Source organism: Ranitomeya imitator, chromosome 1, assembly GCF_032444005.1.
Source record: "Ranitomeya imitator isolate aRanImi1 chromosome 1, aRanImi1.pri, whole genome shotgun sequence".
Classification (NCBI taxonomy): domain Eukaryota; kingdom Metazoa; phylum Chordata; class Amphibia; order Anura; family Dendrobatidae; genus Ranitomeya; species Ranitomeya imitator.
Window position 1 is genome coordinate 594,127,001 of NC_091282.1, and position 14,513 is coordinate 594,141,513.

Here is a 14,513-nt window from a genome sequence, read left to right on the forward strand (position 1 = left end):
CATTTACTGCCCCCAAGGGCCAGCCACCACCTTCTTTGACCAATTCACCACCTGGCTATTTCATTTCCTTTCTACGGACATCCCCACTATCATCATGGGTGACTTCAACATACCCATTGACACTTCCCTCTCAGCTGCCACTAAACTTCTATTTCTCACTTCCTACTTCGGCCTCACTCAATGGTCTTCTGCACTCACAAAGATGGTCACACATTGGACCTCATTTTCACCCGCCTCTGCTCCCTATCTAACCTCTCTAACTCACCTCTTCCTCTTTCTGACCACAATCTCCTCACATTTTCTTCCCTCTCCACTCCTTGTCTACTATCCCCACCCCACAAACTTGCACACCCTCACAGAAATCTTAAACACCTTGATCTACATTCTCTCTCTGAATCCCTCCTCCCTCTCACAGACATAAGTTCCCTACACAATGCGGATGACGCTGCCGCTCTATATAACACCACAATAGCTGCAGCTTTGGAATCTCTTGCCCCTCTCACACATACCAAAGCTCGCAAAATCAACAGACAGCCCTGGAACACTCCCACTCCAACTAGCACATTATCGCACTCAAACATTCCCTCACTACTTTTAAGACGACACTCGCTACAGCAAAACAAACGTACTTCTCATCTCTCATATCCTCCCTGTCTCACAACTCTAAACAGTTATTCAACACCTTCAACGCTCTCCTCCGTCCACCAGCACCTCCCTCCCCACTCATCTCAGCTGAAGACTTTGGCTCATTTTTCAAGCAGAAGATTGAGAATATCAGAGACAGTTTTAGCCGACAACCCCCAGAGCCCTTCCTCCCAACTACCCAGTCCTCCACCTCCAAAACCAACTTCTCCACCATTACAGAAGATCGACTCTCCACTCTACTCTCAAGATCGCATCTCACCACCTGTGTACTTGACCCGATCCCTTCCCACTTCATCCGAAACCTTGCCACAGTCTTCATCCCAACCCTAACCCATCTCTTCAACCTATCACTAACAACTGGTGTTTTCCCCTCAAGCTTTAAACATGCCTCAATCACACCTATTCTCAAAAAGCCCTCTTTGACCCATCCTCTGTATCTAGCTATTGCCCTATATCACTTCTCCCCTATGCCTCAAAACTACTGGAACAACACTTCCATCTTAAACTGTCCTCCCATCTATCTTCCTGCTCCCGCTTCAACTGCTTACAATCAGGCTTCCGGTTACACCACTCCACTGAAACTGCCCTAACTAAGGTCACCAATGACCTATTAACTGCCAAGAGCAAGCAACACTACTCTATCCTCCTGCTCCTGGACCTGTCCTCTGCCTTTGGCACAGTGGACCATTCCTTATTACTACAGACCCTCTCATCCCTTGGCATCACAGACTTGGCCCAATCCTGGATCTCGCCATACCTAACTGACCGAACATTCAGCGTCTCTCATTCACACACCGCCACCTCACCTCGCCCTCTATCTGTCGGAGTCCTGCAGGGTTCAGTGCTAGGGCCCCTGCTCTTCTCCATTTACACTTTTGGCCTGGGACAGCTCCTAGAATCTCACGGTTTTCAGTATCATCTCTATGCTGATGATACACAGATCTATATCTCTGGACCAGATATCACCACCCTACTAAGCAGACTCCCTCAATGTCTATCTGCTATTTCAGCTAGATTTCTAAAACTTAACATGGACAAAACAGAATTCATTGTCTTTCCCCCATCTCACGCGACCCCCCCAACGAATCTATCCATTACAGTAAACGGCTGCCCACTCTCCCCAGTCCCACAAGCTTGCTGTCTCGGGGTAATCCTTGACACTGATCTCTCCTTCAATCCGCATATCCAAGCCCTTTCCACTTCCTGGTGCCTTCAACTCAAAAATATTTCACGGATCCGTACATTCCTAAACCAAGAATCTGCAAGAACCCTAGTCAATGCCCTCATGATCTCCCGCCTCGACTACTGTCACCTCCTTCTCTGTGGCCTCCCCTCTAACACTCTCGCACCCCTCCAATCTATTCTAAACTCAGCTGCCCGACTAATCCACCTGTCCCCCCGCTATTCCCTGGCCTCTCCCCTCTGTCAATCCCTTCACTGGCTCCCCATTACCCAGAGACTCCAGTACAAAAGCCTAACCATGACATACAAAGCCATACACAACCTATCTCCTCCATACATCTGTGACCTCGTCTCCCAGTACTTTCCTGCACGCAACCTCGGATCCTCACAAGACCTCCTTCTCTACTCCCCTCTTATCTCCTCTTTCCACAATCACATACAAGATTTCTCTCACGCATCACCCCTACTCTGGAACTCTCTACCACAACATATTAGACTCTCACCTACCATCGAAAACTTCAAAAAGAACCTGAAGACCTACTGTTACGTGTTACGGAACCACTCAGCACCCAGAATATGTTGTGCAGTTATATGTATGTATAATAGGTTCCATGGGAGATGCATGTCCCTAATGCATCAGCCCACAGGCTGCGCCCCTGGGCAGAGGGGACACGATATTCCCCTTTTGTCCACCCCCCACCTTTTGTAATTCCCACAGTAAGTATCGTCAGGCTCCGGCCACCTGCGGCTATTGTAATGTATGTCTGGCCTGCCGCTTTTCTATTGGCCTGCCCTCTGTGTCTGTGTGATATATTCTGTGTCCTGTGAGTAAAGTGTTGTCAGACTGGAAATATGTGGAGAAGCAGTGATCTTTTATATAACCACCCATGTAACCAAGCAATTCCAGCCAGCGTCCTTCATTCAAACTCCAGCCAAAGCAGAGTGGTCTCCTGAAACACGGGGTGGTACTGAAAGAGGTACCCCAGCTTGGTAGACCCTGTTACACTGGTGGCAGACAGCGGGATCTGATACCCCTTCTACAGGAGGAAAGGAATGAATGGAAAACAACTACCAGAAGTTAAAGAGGACTACATTAAAAGATCTGGTGGAAGCCCGAGGGTTGATCGCCAGCAACAAAACATAAGCGGATTTAATAGCAGCCATCATGGAACATGACAGTGCTGCGCCCCCCAATGTGAACGTGGAGGAGACTGAATTCCAGAAGGAGGTAAAGAACAGACTGGCGTTCTATGGCCCAAACCCTGCAGTAGAGATCGTACGAGAGGTGATGGCTGATTTGCGTACTGATCTGAAGGAAAAGATGGCCAAGCGTACCAGGATAGAGCTAGCCAAGATGGAGATGGCAGAGTGGACCAAAGTAGAGCTAGCCAAGATGAAGATGGCAGAGCGGAGAGAGGAGAGTCAGCGAGCAGGGGGAGCTCTGGTCTTCGACCAGGTACCTTCAACAGTAAGCCACAAAAAGATCCAGTATAATGCCTTCCGACAGTTGGGGGAGGCAGAGGAAGACATTGATGGCTTTCTGCAGGACTTTGAGCAGCAGTGTGCCCTTCATCAAGTGAAGCCGCAGGAACGGGTTCAGATTCTGGCCAGCAAGCTTGACAGGTCGGGCAGCGGACGCCTATCACACGGTACCTGATGAGGACTGTATGGACTATGAGCAAATCAAAGAAGTGATCTTGGCCCGGTATGTGCTGACACCAGAGGCATACCGCCAAAAGTTCCGCGGACATATAAAATGCGTAACCGATACCCACGCTGAATGGGCCTGTAAATTATGGTGGTCACTGCTACAGTGGGTACAAGGGAGCCAAGCAACCACTGAGGAGGACGTCCTGTAGCTCTTTTTGTTAGAACAATTCTTTAATGGACTGACCCCCGGGACACAGGAATGGCTTCGGGACAGGCGGCCAATGACTCTTTAGGAAGCCGCTCGTCTGGCCGATGAACATCATGATGCCAGGAGTAGGGTTGAGCGACTTTTACTTTTTAAGGGTCGAGTTGGGTTTCCTGAAACCCGACTATCTCAAAAGTCGAGTTGAGTGAAATCGGCCGATTATCGCGAAAAGTCGGGGATCGACCGAAACACGAAACCCAATGCAAGTCAATGGGGAAGCATAGTCGGGATTGAGTGGAGGCCAGGAAAACACCTACAGTGCCCATTTTAATGGCAAAAACATCCATTCTTGGTACTGAAGCTTGTCAATCTTAATTTACCTTATAATAATAGTAAGGCATTGGAAATTGGGGGTCATTTGGCTAAAGTTGTGGGGGGTATGGTTGGTTCAAGTATTTAGTGGGCCCAGGAAACGTGGACGACGTCACGGCAGTGGAGCAGGGAGTGGTAAGTATTTCAACTTTGCAAGTGCTGTGATCCTAAGCAAGCAGGGGGGGCCCACTCGATCGCATTGGCACAGGGCCCCTCAAAGTACGGCGGTGTGTTTGCACGGTGGGGGAGCTGTTGTGAATTCTGTGGCAGAGTTCACTCCTGTGGTCACAAGTGATACTTCGGCTGATTCTCTCTGGGAGCTTCCGTTTGTGGAGGAAAGTGGTACTGCGGCTTCTGAGTTTCCTCCCTCAGGTGATCTGGTGAGGTCGTTAGGTGCTTCTCTACTTAACTCCACCTAATGCTTTGATCCATGCTTCCTGTCAATGTTCCAGTGTTGGACTTGTTTTTCCCTGGATCATTCCTGTGGCCTGCTGCTCTGCATAGCTAAGTTCTTCTTTGCTATTTGTTTGCTATTTTTTCTGTCCAGCTTGTCTATTTGTTTTGCTGGAAGCTCTGGGACGCAAAGGGTGTACCTCCGTGCCGTTAGTTCGGTACGGAGGGTCTTTTTGCCCCCTTTGCGTGGTTTTCTTTAGGGTTTTGTGTAGACCGCAAAGTTATCTTTCCTATCCTCGCTCTGTTAAGAAAGTCGGGCCTCACTTTGCTGAATCTATTTCATCCCTACGTTTGTCTTTTCATCTTAACTCACAGTCATTATATGTGGGGGGCTGCCTTTTCCTTTGGGGTATTTCTCTGAGGCAAGGTAGGCTTATTTTTCTATCTTCAGGCTAGTTAGTTTCTCAGGCTGTGCCGAGTTGCATAGGCAGAGTTAGGCGCAATCCACGGCTGCCTCTAGTGTTGTTTGGAGAGGATTAGGGATTGCGGTCTGCAGAGTTCCCACGTCTCAGAGCTCGTTCTATTATTTTGGGTTATTGTCAGATCACTGTATGTGCTCTGACCGCTATGTCCATTGTGATACTGAATTGCCTATCATAACAGTACAGGAAGCCTAAAGTGCTAATGATTCTCAATAGAGGGAAAAAAGAAGTTCTGAGACCATTTTTTTTCCTTTGCACTGTGTTTTGCCTTTTTTTTCCCCTAGACATTTGGGTGGTTCAGGACACAGGTGTAACAATGGACATTAAAGGTCTGTCTTCATGGGTAGATCAGCTCACGGCAAGAGTTCAAGATATTCAAGATTTTGTGGTTCAGAATTCTTTGTTTGAACCGAGAATTCCTATTCCAGATTTGTTTTTTGGAGATAGAACTAAATTTCTGAGTTTCAAAAATAATTGTAAACTGTTTCTGGCTTTGAAACCTCGCTCCTCTGGTGACCCAGCTCAACAGGTTAGGATCGTCATTTCTTTTTTGCGTGGCGACCCTCAGGACTGGGCATTTTCTCTTGCGTCAGGAGATCCTGCATTAAGTAATATCGATGCGTTTTTCCTGGCGCTTGGATTGCTGTACGATGAGCCTAATTCAGTAGATCAGGCAGAAAAAAATTTGCTGGCTCTTTGTCAGGCTCAGGATGAGATAGAGGTATATTGCCAGAAATTTAGAAAATGGTCCGTGCTCACTCAATGGAATGAATCTGCGCTTGCAGCTATATTCAGAAAGGGTCTCTCTGAAGCCCTTAAGGATGTCATGGTGGGATTTCCTATGCCCGCTGGTTTGAATGAGTCTATGTCTTTGGCCATTCAGATCGGTCGACGCTTGCGTGAGCGTAAATCTGTGCACCATTTGGCGGTATTACCTGAGATTAAACCTGAGCCTATGCAGTGCGATAGGACTATGACCAGAGTTGAACGGCAAGAACACAGACGTCTGAATGGGCTGTGTTTCTACTGTGGTGATTCCACTCATGCTATCTCTGATTGTCCTAAGCGCACTAAGCGGTTCGCTAGGTACCATTGGTACTGTACAGTCAAAATTTCTTCTGTCCGTTACCTTGATCTGCTCTTTGTCATCGTATTCTGTCATGGCGTTTGTGGATTCAGGCGCTGCCCTGAATTTGATGGACTTGGAATATGCTAAGCGTTGTGGGTTTTTCTTGGAGCCCTTGCAGTGTCCTATTCCATTGAGGGGAATTGATGCTACGCCTTTGGCCAAGAATAAGCCTCAATACTGGACCCAGCTGACCATGTGCATGGCTCCTGCACATCAGGAGGTTATTCGCTTTCTGGTGTTGCATAATCTGCATGATGTGGTCGTGTTGGGGTTGCCATGGCTACAAGCCCATAATCCAGTATTGGATTGGAATTCCATGTCGGTGTCCAGCTGGGGTTGTCAGGGGGTACATGGTGATGTTCCATTTCTGTCAATTTCGTCATCCACCCCTTCTGAGGTTCCAGAGTTCTTGTCTGATTTCCGGGATGTATTTGATGAGCCCAAGTCCGATGCCCTACCTCCGCATAGGGATTGTGATTGTGCTATCAATTTGATTCCTGGTAGTAAATTCCCAAAAGGTCGACTGTTTAATTTATCCGTGCCTGAGCACACCGCTATGCGCAGTTATGTGAAGAAATCCCTGGAGAAGGGGCATATTCGCCCGTCATCGTCGCCATTAGGAGCAGGGTTCTTTTTTGTAGCCAAGAAGGATGGTTCGCTGAGACCTTGTATAGATTACCGCCTTCTTAATAAGATCACTGTTAAATTTCAGTACCCCTTGCCATTGTTATCTGATTTGTTTGCTCGGATTAAGGGGGCTAGTTGGTTCACTAAGATAGAACTTCATGGTGCGTATAATCTGGTGAGAATCAGGCGAGGCGATGAATGGAAAACTGCATTTAATATGCCAGAGGGTCATTTTGAGTATCTAGTGATGCCGTTCGGACTTGCCAATGCTCCATCAGTGTTTCAGTCCTTTATGCATGACATCTTCCGAGAGTACCTGGATAAATTCCTGATTGTGTACTTGGATGATATTTTGATCTTCTCGGATGATTGGGAGTCTCATGTGAAGCAGGTCAGAACGGTTTTTCAGGTCCTGCGTGCTAATTCTTTGTTTGTGAAGGGATCAAAGTGTCTCTTTGGTGTGCAGAAGGTTTCATTTTTGGGGTTTATCTTTTCCCCTTCTACTATCGAGATGGATCCGGTTAAGGTCCAAGCCATCCATGATTGGACTCAGCCGACATCTCTGAAAAGTCTGCAAAAGTTCCTGGGCTTTGCTAATTTTTATCGTCGCTTCATCTGCAATTTTTCTAGTATTGCCAAACCATTGACCGATTTGACCAAGAAGGGTGCTGATTTGGTCAATTGGTCTTCTGCTGCTGTGGAAGCTTTTCAAGAGTTGAAGCGTCGTTTTTCTTCTGCCCCTGTGTTGTGTCAACCAGATGTTTCTCTTCCGTTCCAGGTTTAGGTTGATGCTTCTGAGATTGGAGCAGGGGCTGTTTTGTCGCAGAGAGGTTCTGGTTGCTCAGTGATGAAACCATGCGCTTTTTTTTCCAGGAAGTTTTCACCTGCTGAGCGAAATTATGATGTGGGCAACCGAGAGTTGCTGGCCATGAAGTGGGCATTCGAGGAGTGGCGTCATTGGCTTGAAGGAGCTAAGCATCGCGTGGTGGTATTGACTGATCATAACAACTTGACTTATCTCGAGTCTGCTAAGCGTTTGAATCCTAGACAGGCTCGTTGGTCGCTGTTTTTTGCCCATTTTGACTTTGTGATTTCGTACCTTCCGGGCTCTAAAAATGTGAAGGCGGATGCTCTGTCTAGGAGTTTTGTGCCCGACTCTCCGGGTTTATCTGAGCCGGCGGGTATCCTCAAGGAAGGAGTAATTGTGTCTGCCATCTCCCCTGATTTGCGGCGGGTGCTGCAAAAATTTCAGGCTAATAAACCTGATCGTTGCCCAGCAGAGAAACTGTTTGTCCCTGATAGGTGGACGAATAAAGTTATCTCTGAGGTTCATTGTTCGGTGTTGGCTGGTCATCCTGGAATCTTTGGTACCAGAGAGTTAGTGGCTAGATCCTTTTGGTGGCCATCTCTGTCGCGGGATGTGCGTACTTTTGTGCAGTCCTGTGGGATTTGTGCTCGGGCTAAGCCCTGCTGTTCTCGTGCCAGTGGGTTGCTTTTGCCCTTGCCGGTCCCGAAGAGGCCTTGGACACATATCTCTATGGATTTTATTTCAGATCTTCCCGTTTCTCAAAAGATGTCGGTCATTTGGGTGGTCTGTGATCGCTTTTCTAAGATGGTCCATCTAGTACCCTTGTCTAAATTGCCTTCCTCCTCTGATTTGGTTGAGTAGTTCAAGAAAAGCACATCCAGCCCATGAATGGCAGCGCTTCCCAGGACTCACATTCAAAGATGATATTTCATATTTTTTTATTTCATAACTTAAAATAGAAGAGATACTTCTATTTTAAGTTATGAAATAAAAAAATATGAAATATCATCTTTGAATGTGAGTCCTGGGAAGCGCTGCCATTCATGGGCTGGATGTGCTTTTCTTGAACTACTCATCCTGTGTGAGCCTTACTCTGGCTCTCTCACTTGGATCCACCCGAGGCAAGCTGCAAGCCCTGTATATTGAAAAGTATCTCAGAGGGAATTTGGAGGATACACGATCTAAAGCCATTTTAGTCTTTTATCAGGTGAGTGCATAAAATTGTGCACCCTTTAAAGACTATAATATTGTGTTTACGCACTTAGGGCGCCGCGATTTGTCTGTTCTTCTCTCCCAAACAGGGTTTTTTTGTATCCTCTGATTTGGTGCCATTGTTCTTCCAGCATGTGGTTCGTTTGCATGGCATTCCAGAGAATATTGTTTCTGACAGAGGTTCCCAGTTTGTTTCGAGGTTTTGGCGAGCCTTTTGTGGTAGGATGGGCATTGACTTGTCTTTTTCCTCGGCTTTCCATCCTCAGACTAATGGCCAGACCGAACGAACCAATCAGACCTTGGAAACTTATCTGAGATGCTTTGTTTCTGCCGATCAGGATGACTGGGTGTCCTTTTTGCCTTTGGCTGAGTTCGCCCTTAATAATCGGGCCAGCTCGGCTACCTTGGTTTCGCCATTTTTCTGCAATTCTGGGTTCCATCCTCGTTTCTCTTCAGGACAGGTTGAGTCTTCGGACTTTCCTGGTGTGGATACTGTGGTGGACAGGTTGCAGCAGATTTGGACTCATGTAGTGGACAATTTGACCTTGTCCCAGGAGAAGGCTCAACGTTTCGCTAATCGCAGACGCCGTGTGGGTCCCCGACTTCGTGTTGGGGATCTGGTTTGGTTATCTTCTCGTCATATTCCTATGAAGGTTTCCTCTCCTAAGTTTAAACCTCGTTTCATTGGTCCGTATAGGATTTCTGAGGTTCTTAATCCTGTGTCTTTTTGTCTGACCCTCCCAGATTCTTTTTCCATACATAACGTATTCCATAGGTCATTGTTGCGGAGATACGTGGCACCTATGGTTCCATCTGTTGACCCTCCTGCCCCGGTTTTGGTGGAGGGGGAATTGGAGTATATTGTGGAGAAGATTTTGGATTCTCGTGTTTCAAGACGGAAACTCCAGTATCTGGTTAAATGGAAGTGTTATGCTCAGGAAGATAATTCCTGGGTTTTTGCCTCTGATGTCCATGCTCCCGATCTTGTTCGTGCCTTTCATGTGGCTCATCCTGGTCGGCCTGGGGGCTCTGGTGAGGGTTCGGTGACCCCTCCTCAAGGGGGGGTACTGTTGTGAATTCTGTGGCAGAGTTGACTCCTGTGGTCACAAGTGGTACTTCGGCTGATTCTCTCTGGGAGCTTCCGTTTGTGGAGGAAAGTGGTACTGCGGCTTCTGAGTTTCCTCCCTCAGGTGATCTGGTGAGGTCGTTAGGTGCTTCTCTACTTAACTCCACCTAATGCTTTGATCCATGCTTCCTGTCAATGTTCCAGTGTTGGACTTGTTTTTCCCTGGATCATTCCTGTGGCCTGCTGCTCTGCATAGCTAAGTTCTTCTTTGCTATTTGTTTGCTATTTTTTCTGTCCAGCTTGTCTATTTGTTTTGCTGGAAGCTCTGGGACGCAAAGGGTGTACCTCCGTGCCGTTAGTTCGGTACGGAGGGTCTTTTTGCCCCCTTTGCGTGGTTTTCTTTAGGGTTTTGTGTAGACCGCAAAGTTATCTTTCCTATCCTCGCTCTGTTAAGAAAGTCGGGCCTCACTTTGCTGAATCTATTTCATCCCTACGTTTGTCTTTTCATCTTAACTCACAGTCATTATATGTGGGGGGCTGCCTTTTCCTTTGGAGTATTTCTCTGAGGCAAGGTAGGCTTATTTTTCTATCTTCAGGCTAGTTAGTTTCTCAGACTGTGCCGAGTTGCATAGGCAGAGTTAGGCGCAATCCACGGCTGCCTCTAGTGTTGTTTGGAGAGGATTAGGGATTGCGGTCTGCAGAGTTACCACGTCTCAGAGCTCGTTCTATTATTTTGGGTTATTGTCAGATCACTGTATGTGCTCTGACCGCTATGTCCATTGTGATACTGAATTGCCTATCACAACAGGGAGCCTGCCACCGGCAGCGACACTTTTGCGTACTATGAGGGGCCATGTGCCAGTGACATCGCCAACGAGTGTTCCCCCCCCCCCCACCTGATGAAGGAACCTGCACTTTCATCTGCACCTTCCTCTTTGTCCCCGTGTAAGGTGGTATAGTATGCGGGAAGGGGAACCTCACTTTCAGCAGGGTCAGAATCTGGCTGTGTAGCGTGCAAGAGGAATGTAGCAGTCTGGGACAATGTACCAGCAGAGTCATCTAACACTAGCTGGGCAATGAGCAGGATGCGGAGGAAACACAGATATAGGCCCAAATAATAAAGTGGGCTAAATGCATTTGAAAATTGGTAACAGGACTAACCAGGTGGCATTGCTTTGTTCAGTAGAGGACAACTGGAATGAGAGGCTGACACAGTGAGTAGGCCCAAATCAGTAAGTAGTCTAAATGCAGTTCAAAATTAGTAACAGTAGTAAACAGGCGGCACTGCTTTGTTCAGTGGAGGAGAACAGCAAGGAGCGGCAGACACAGTTAGTAGGCCCCAACCAAACTAGTAGGCCAAATCCAGTGTTATATTAAAAACTACTTAATGAGAGCCTGAAGATCGAAGCTCAGGACAGGAAACCAGGAGAACAGCAAGGAGCGGCAGACACCGTTAGTAGGCCCCAACCAAACTTTTAGGCCAACTGCAGTGTTATATTAACAACTACTTAATGAGAGCCTGAAGATCGAAGCTCAGGACAGGAAACCAGGAGAACACCTTGGAGCGGCAGACACCGTTAGTAGGCCCCATCCAAACCAGTCGGCCAAATGCAGTGTTATTTTAACAACTACTTAATGAGAGCCTGAAGATCGAAGCACAGGACAGGAAACCAGGAGAACAGCAAGGAGCGGCAGACACCGTTAGTAGGCCCCAACCAAACTTGTAGGCCAACTGCAGTGTTATATTAACAACTACTTAATGAGAGCCTGAAGATCGAAGCTCAGGACAGGAAACCAGGAGAATACCTTGGAGCTGCAGACACCGTTTGTAGAACCCAACCAAACTTGTGGCCCCAATGCAGTTTTCAAATTCCGATAGGCTGAAAACCTGACAATTTCAGCTCAGCTTTTTTAAGAGGAGGACAGCTGTATTGAGTGGCGCAGACAGACACTGGTAGTAGGCCTTACACCACAAAGTTGGCTTGATGCAGGTTTAAAAAAGGTTACATGGATACACGGGCAGAATTGGTGTGGTCAGGAAATGACAATTGGAAGGAGGGACCGCAGACAGACTTATTAGGCCTTAAATTAAAAAAGTTGGCTAGATGCAGGTTTTATCAGGTTACAGGGGTACACAGGCAGCATTGCTCTGGTGTTATGAACTGGTGGTTTAGGAGCAACATGGGATGAGCTCTGAAGGAGGTGGTACCTATACTGACCGCAGTCCCTAAGCTCAACACAACACTAGAAGTAGCCGTGGGATGCTCCTGTCACTCCCTAGGCACCTCGTCACAGCCTGAGAACTAACTACCCCTAAAGATAGAAACAGGAAAGCTATCTTGCCTCAGAGAAAATCCCCAAAGAATAGATAGCCCCCCACAAATAATGACTGTGAGTGGAGAGGGAAAAGACATACACAGAATGAAACCAGGATGTAGCACAAGAGGCCAGTCTAGCTAGATAGATAGGACAGGATAGAATACTGTGCAGTCAGTATTAAAAAGTACAAAAATCCACACAGAGTTTACAAAAATCTCCACACCTGACTAAAGGTGTGGAGGGTAAGTCTGCTTCCCAGAGCTTCCAGCTTAACTGAATTAATCCATACTGACAAGCTGGACAAAACATAGAATGCACAGAACGAATAAGTTCACAACATGTGGACAGAAAAGAGCAAAGCAACGACTTATCTTTGCTGAACTGGTCAGGATATCAGGGAAATCCAAGAGAGATGTGAATCCAACCAGGAACCATTGACAAGTGGCACTGGCTGAAGGAAAGAGCCAGGCAAAAATAGCCGAGCAGAAAGACAATCAGTGGAAGCAGCTGCAGACTGCTAAATCCAAGGAGCAGCCATTCCACTTAAAACCACCAGAGGGAGCCCAAGAGCAGAACTCACAAAAGTGCCACTTACAACCACCGGAGGGAGCCCAAGAGCGGAATTCACAACAGTACCCCCCTTGAGGAGGGGTCACCGAACCCTCACCAGAGCCCCCAGGCCGATCAGGACGAGCCAAGTGAAAAGCACGAACCAAATCGGCGGCATGGACATTGGAGGCAACAACCCAAGAATTATCCTCCTGGCCATAACCCTTCCACTTGACAAGATACTGAAGCCTCCGCCTCGAAAAACTAGAATCCAAAATTTTCTCAACCTCATATTCCAACTCTCCCTCAACCAACAACGGGGCAGGAGGATCAACCGAGGGAACAACGGGCACCACATATCTCCGCAACAAAGATCTATGGAAAACATTATGAATGGCAAAAGAGGCTGGAAGAGCCAAACGAAAAGACACCAGATTGATAATTTCAGAAATCTTATAAGGACCAATAAACCGAGGCTTAAACTTAGGGGAAGAAACCTTCATAGGAACATGACGAGAAGACAACCAAACCAAATTCCCCACCCGAAGCCGGGGACCAACACACCGATGGCGGTTAGCAAAACGTTGAGCCTTTTCCTGAGACAACGTCAAATTGTCCACCACATGAGTCCAAATCTGCTGCAGCCTGTCCACCACAGAATCCACACCAGGACAATCAGAAGGCTCAAACTGCCCCGAAGAAAAACGAGGATGAAAACCAAAATTACAAAAGAAAGGTGAAACCAAAGTAGCCGAACTAGCCCTATTATTAAGGGCAAACTCGGCCAACGGCAAGAAAGCCACCCAATCATCCTGATCAGCAGACACAAAGCATCTCAAATAGAACTCCAAGGTCTGATTAGTTCGCTCAGTTTGGCCATTAGTCTGAGGATGAAACGCCGAAGAAAAAGACAAATCAATGCCCATCCTAGCACAAAAGGCCCGCCAAAACCTAGAGACAAACTGAGAACCTCTGTCAGACACAATATTCTCCGGAATGCCATGCAAACGAACCACATGCTGAAAAAACAATGGAACCAAATCTGAGGAGGAAGGCAACTTAGGCAAAGGTACCAAATGGACCATTTTAGAGAACCGGTCACAAACAACCCAGATAACAGACATCTTCTGGGAAACAGGAAGGTCCGAAATAAAATCCATGGAAATATGCGTCCAGGGCCTCTCAGGGACCGGCAAAGGCAAAAGCAACCCACTAGCGCGGGAACAGCAAGGCTTGGCCCAGGCGCAAGTCCCACAGGACTGCACAAAAGCATGCACATCGCGCGACAAGGAAGGCCACCAAAAGGACCTAGCAACCATATCTCTGATACCAAAAATCCCAGGATGACCAGCCAACACTGAACAATGAACCTCAGAAATTACCTTACTTGTCCATCTATCAGTAACAAACAGCTTCCCCACTGGACAGCGGTCAGGCTTATCAGCCTGAAATTCCCGAAGCACCCGCCGCAAATCAGGGGAGATGGCAGAAAGAATCACCCCTTTCTTAAGAATGCCAACCGGCTCAAGGACTCCAGGAGAATCCGGCAAAAAACTCCTAGAGAGGGCATCAGCCTTAACATTCTTAGATCCCGGAAGATACGAGACCACAAAATCAAAACGGGAGAAAAACAGGGACCATCGAGCCTGTCTAGGATTCAGCCGCTTGGCAGACTCGAGGTAAATCAGAGTCTTATGATCAGTCAAGACCACAATGCGGTGCTTAGCTCCCTCAAGCCAATGTCGCCACTCCTCAAACGCCCACTTCATAGCCAACAACTCCCGATTGCCGACATCATAATTGCGTTCCGCAGGCGAAAACTTTCTGGAAAAAAAAGCACACGGTTTCATCAAAGAACCATCAGAATCCCTCTG